Here is a 6,393-nt window from a genome sequence, read left to right as displayed (position 1 = left end):
AAGAGATTTCTATCATCCCAATGGGCTTTAGCTGTAAGGTGGGGATAATCAAACTTCTCCAAATAATTGATCTGCCCAAGTTGATACCAGGAGTGGAGATTAAAGAATATCAGCATCATCCTCAGAGCCTTGGAAATTAATACTATAGATCATTACTAAGGGATTTGAATTTTAGAATGATGCTTTGGCTCTATTGCAAATATTTTGTGGGAAGCTGCCCTATTTCTTTAATCTCTAATGCAGTGTGGGAAGAGCACAGCAGTTTAATGAAGGGATGAGAGGGAAGCCAGAGTAACTAGTAACAAGTCAAAGAAATAGGCTTAGGTGTCTGTATGGAGTTTGCAGATGAGTGTTTCCTAAGTATAATCATGTCCAGACAGATAGGTTTTGAGATCCTTAAAATTGGGTAATTCACTCCAAGTGCCTCAGATTTCATGGCTTACAAGATTTAAAGTGACCTCTTCAAAGACTAGGCAGTGTTGAAAGCTCAAATCCAGCAAACTTTCCTTTACACCTTAAGAATTCAATGAGACTATACAAGCACCATTTAAGTGATTAGTTTTTGGTGTGCTGGTACTCTCACTTATTTTTCAGTATTTAATTATCCAATACCTCAGTGATCTCCTCAGGATGAAGCTACAACTCAAAAATTATTCACTGAAAAGAGCTGTTGAATAACATTTGACACATGCAGGAATCCATTTGTAGATAATCCCCTATCAGCAAAATTCATTGACTAAATTATATGTGGTTAATTATTCACCCATCTCTCACCACACAACTTTCCCTCCTCCCCCTTTACAAATTCCTAAAATGATCAAAATGCTGATCACAGCCCAACAGTTTATGCAGCCTCTCGCCTCTCTCTCCCTTCCAGTTTCTTCCCTCCAGTCCTTTAGTAAGCAAACCCTTCTGGTTCAGCAATTTGGCAAACCAGAGAAATTTTGACTTGCAATTATATAACTGCTGCAAGGCACTCCAGTCAGCAGGAATGCCATCCAGGGGATGTAAAAATGCAGAAACAGCCGTCCTTCCCTACCACAGGACTTCTACTGGGAATGTAGTCCTCAGTTTGGAATGCTTTGATTTATTAGAGGAAGAAGCAATGTGAAAACACTGTCAGGTTTCTGCAGCCACTGAGGTATGAGAGTGATCCATTCCTGCACATCATGCTCAGGAAAAGTGCAGGAATCTGGAAGGTTATAAATTACAAGATCCTGGAGGTGTGGGGTGGGAGGAGGACTCAGAAGGGTAAATTTAACTTGTGATTAGCTTTAAATCCTGAGAAACATTAAACAAATTCTGGCTGCTTCATTAATTACACCTTGCCTTCCCCAGTTGTTCCTTTATTTGTAATTCCCCAGCAGAAATGCAGACCCACACTCCCCCTGCTCCTGGCTTGCAGCCACTTGGGCCAGCAGGATCTGCCTGCTCTGCTGTGCTCCATTTCCCACATATCTTCTTTAGAAACCACTTATTAAGATCTTTGACCTGATGCATTTTTAATTCTGCTGTGAAATCCTTGCTTAGGGAAGATGCTGCTTTAGCTGACAAGGCCTTGGACTGTGCTCTTCCCTTCCCTTCCGTTCCAGCAATTCCACTTTCTAAGGGATCTTTTTCAGACTATGAAAATAAACTCTCTTTTCCCACCCCGTCTGCACAGTGTCTGGTTTATACTATTTATATAACAGCTCTCTAACTATTAAAGGGTAAACTGCAGCTACAAAATTCATGCTGCACGGATTTCTAAACTTGAATTAGCCTTCCCTCGGTTGTGACAATTTGTATTAAATCCCATGGTCCGAGGCGTTGCTGATCATTTTCAGCCCTAAACTAGACCTGTAAGTTACAGGTCTAGTTTATTTCTGGAGTATAAACTGGTATTTTACTCCAGTGTTATTTCTGGAGTATAAGATTCTGTATGATATAATGTATCCTATCCCCATCCTATTCACAGGGGATCCTTCTCTGCATTGACTGGTCAAAATTAGCCTGACCAAAATTAGCCTGATTTTAGCTCCTGTCCTGCACATGAGCATGGAATCTCTGAAATTCCCTGCACAAGTATCACCATTCGTACCTTCAGCTCCCCAGACAAAAGGACCTTTCCAGCAGAGCACATGGGACTAGAGCTTCTTACTGCTGAGTTGTCCTTTCAAGGCATTTTTTAGGGCTTTTTCCTGGGACATCTCCTGGGTTGATGTGGGAAGAGATGACAGGAGAGCCTGCAGTTTTGGGAGAGGCAATTGGCTGCAGCCCTTAGCTAGTCATTTTGCAGCTCACCCTCGGTAAGGCAGCTCTGTTCCACGTGGTAAACAGGCTTATTTATTCTTCTCACATCCCATTCCTAATGCCTTCGATGGATCCTAAGGAGACAAGCAACCAGCTTCTGTCCTTGGATACCAGCCCAGCTCTTCCTGACTTTGCCAGCACTATCTGAGGAAAGAATTCAGCTCAGTGTAGCATCTACACTGCGTGCTGGTTATTAAAACAGCCACCAGCTCCTGTTTCATAAGCAAAGATATAAATTCCAGGCTGTTACATAAAATGACTTCACAGAGCATTTACTCAGCTACAGCTACAACTTGCAGCCCTCTGCTCACCCCTCGGAGGAGGAACAGGGACAATTCAGCTCTCCTCTCCTGCAGAGCTGCTGCCACAAACCAGGAGGAACATTGCACATCCCACTCACTGCCTGGGCCCTGGGGGAACTCAGGCTGAATTCTGTGGGCAGCAGGTGAAGGAGGGGCTTCTGCCCTTCTGCACCACTCAGGTGAGAGCCACTGCAGTGCTGTGTCCAGATCTGGGGTCACAGCACAGGAAAGATGTGGAGTTGTTAGAGCAAGTCAAAAGGAAGTCACCTTTGGACCAAAGATGATCAGAGGGATGGAGCAGCTCTCCTTGAGGAAAGGCTGAGAGAATTGGGATTGTTCAGCCTGGAGAAGAGAAGGCTCAGGTGTGACCTAATTGCCACCTTCCAGTGCCTGAAGGGAGCCTACAAGAAAGATGGAGAGGGACTTATTACAAGGGCGTGGAATGACAGCAAAAGGGGAATGGCTTCAAACTGACAGAGAGTGGGTTTAGATTAGATCTTAGAAAAAAGTAATTTATTCTGTGGGTGGTGAGGCTCTGGCACAGGGTGCCCAGAGAGGCTGTGGATGCCCCTGGATCCCTGGAAATGTCCAAGGCCAGGCTGGACAGGGCTCTAAGCTACCTGGTTTAGGGGAAGGCGTCCCTGTCCACCTTTTAGGGATTGGAACTTGCTGATCTTTGAGGTCACCTCCAACCCAAACTATTCTGTGCTTCTCTGATCTTATGGCATATCAGGAAAAAAATCTGAGACCTTTCAGTGGATCCAACTAACATGAAAAGGTGAGATGGTGCCTTCTTGTAAGACTGTGCTACAGAGCAGAGTAATTTCCAGGCCTCTCTCGGGTGTCCTGTGCCACATTTCTTCATCTGTAAAACAGGGCTAATACTTCCCTTGCACACAGGTGAGAGGGAGATGAAAGATGCTCAAAGATTAAGTATAGTCCATAAAACATGACAAGCTTGATTCAGTGTAAGCTGGCAACAACTGTAAGTTCCAAAGGCAATTCCATTCACGGATTTTAGTGCTGTTTCAGAACGTTAATGCTTACTCTGCTACTGCAGTTTGCTTTGCAAACCCACAGCTATCAAATAGAAGTCATTAGAGGAAGCAGAGAGAAGCCACAGTTTTTGTAAGGAGTGATCAGGAGCAAATTAATTCATGTTGGCTATGAATTTTGTATCAGTAGATTTCAGTGCCAATCCAGTTGTAGTAAACAGTTTATATTTCCCCTCTGGCTATTGTTTTGAGCTGTCTTGAGATGCATAGTGACCTCTCTAAATTGCTTTATAGGCTGTTAACATTGCAGTGATTTTCTTTGCAGCTGATAACCCAAGGCTGGAACCTTCAGGCTAAAAGCTGACATGAGAGCTCATGTGTACCAACTCACTGGAGCTGTGCTGATGGCTAGCTGAGGGTCTGGTTTGTAATTAAAGAGTGAAAAAAATGACTTCTAAAAAACAGTTCTGGGATGAAGGTGGAGTCTGCTATGAACTTGATGGCTCTGCAGTTTCAGACAGCAGCTTTTGAATTTTTTGTCTGCAGGGAAGCAGCCTGTCAGAGGTTTATGCTTCCATCACCTAACCAGTCACAACCCATTGCCCACATAGCTGTGTCAACAAGCAGAGCACAATATTGCAGGCTGAATTTAAAAGAAATTAATTCTAGCTAATTTACCTAATCCAGTCACAGCACAGCTCCAGAGACAACTTCATGAGCACAGTCAAAGGAGCAGGAGTGTGTGAACAATCCTAAAACTGAGGATTGTCTGGGGAAACAAAGCTACTTCTGGTGGCTTTCCCAGCAACCAGCCCTCACAAAAATCATCACCTGATACTACCACAAAACAAATGATGAGAGCCTTTAGCCTAGAAGCTAATTAAAAAAAAAAAAAAAAAGGCTTAATAGAGGCCCTGCTCATGACACTCACTGTTTAGGACTCCATGCCCATTGTTAATAGCCAATAAAAAATTTCTTCCAGAAATTCCAGAAGGGGCACTTCCACTGCCCCTCACACTGCTGGTGGGTGGCATGCTGCAGACCTCTTCCTGCCAGAGCTTTAAACAAGCCACACAGCTGACTCCAACTTCGATTTGACACTTTTCCTCAAGATTAAATGGGCTACTTGCAGAGACAGAAAACTTGGCAACTTCAAAGCTTCCTGCCTTAGTTAACAAGAAACAAATTGTTTCCCCAGTGACTCCTCCCGAGGGAGTAATGCTGGATAAACCTGAGATATTTGCATTAATTCATCTTTAAACATAAAGCAGAATAGAGTCTGTTTCTTTAATAAATTTCCACATTATTTAAATGGACTTGTTTTAAAAGCCAGTAATATGTTTGCTTGGGGAGTATTTTGCATTTATATTTACCTTTTGGCTGGTGGTTCATTATGTGGGATGATCTGTTGGACCTAAAGCAGTTGAAGAGTACAAAAATTTAAGAGAGGATTTACATCTGAGGCCTCTTTGATTGTGATTTTCAGTAATGTTACTTTTCCCAGTTTAAGAATTTCTTAAGGCAGACATGAAGTTCTGTAATTTTTAATAAATTTCACAACTGAGTATTGTGAAGTGGTGGGGGAAGTCAATACTTTGGTCACTGGGTAAATAACTTTTGAGTTCTTTACTGGCTTTAAGATTTACTGTTTAGCCCCTGCAATTCCTATCATGTGCAAATGTTTCCTATATGAACCAGAGAAGAGTGATTTGTGGGCAGTAAATGGGAAACAGGACATCAATTCAACGGGGCCATTTGGGGTTAGCACAAAATGACAGAACAGCAGGAAGCAGTTAAAAGCTTCCCTCCCAGCAATCAAAGCCCTGCAATTTTGAGTCTTTTCCTCCAATCAAGTAGTATATTGATGAAAAACCAGTTCTGATAATGACCTTTGAAAGACCTCATTCTGGCCTTCTGGTGTAAGTCATTTCTCTAAGTGTGGTGTCCTAACAGGAGCTCAGCAAATGCATGTCATCTACACAATCACTGGAAATGCATGACAAATGGCAGACACCAACTGTAAGAGATTTCTTTTCCCTTAACTTGGCTGATTTTTTTCCTTTGAAGGCTCCTGATCTCAGCCTGAGCTGCTGGTATTGTTTTTTCTGTGTGCTTCTTCCTCTCCTGTCTGTCCCAGCTCATCGAAATTATGGATAGACCATCCTTACTAATTCATCAGTCCTCTTGTAACTCAATACATGAGTTCCTCCCTCTGCAGCATATTTTTAAATTTCATTCTGTAGGGCTCCTCCTAGATCAAGTCACACTCACATTTCATCTCAAGCTTTAGTTCGATTAATATCGCTTTTTTGGTGGTGCTGAAAAGAAACTGTCCTTTTTCTTTCCCAGGCAGACATGGAGTGCTGAATGACAACTCTCCTAGGTGGGAAATGGTAGGTGTTTTCTCTCTGTCCTGCTAGTGTCAGGAGATGGATTGCATTTCACAAAATACACCTTGAGCGAGTGACAACAAACCTGCTAGCAAAGACAGTGCTACTGGAAAATCAGAACAACACAGTAGCTTCCAGCTGATTTTCCTGACCACTCCATAACCTGCCTTTAGAGCTTCAGTTTTCAGGTGTAAGCCTCTGCCTTTTCCCAGGGCCCCCTGACTTCTCTGCTGGAGAGTTCTGCTTGTAAAATGGGAAGAAAACTGACTGCCATGAGCTGGTAGGAACCCCAACATCTACATATCTCATGTGGCACTTCAGTGATTTTTCAAGCTCCTAATACCCGCTGAGAAACGCCGTGAGATGCTGACCTGGTATGAACTCCCTCTGTCAGTTCCCATTTGTCCAAAACCT

This window comes from Lichenostomus cassidix, chromosome 3 (genome assembly GCF_008360975.1).
Source record: "Lichenostomus cassidix isolate B80296 chromosome 3, HeHo_3.0, whole genome shotgun sequence".
In the NCBI taxonomy this organism is placed as follows: Eukaryota; Metazoa; Chordata; class Aves; order Passeriformes; family Meliphagidae; genus Lichenostomus; species Lichenostomus cassidix.
This window is presented reverse-complemented; position numbering follows the sequence as displayed.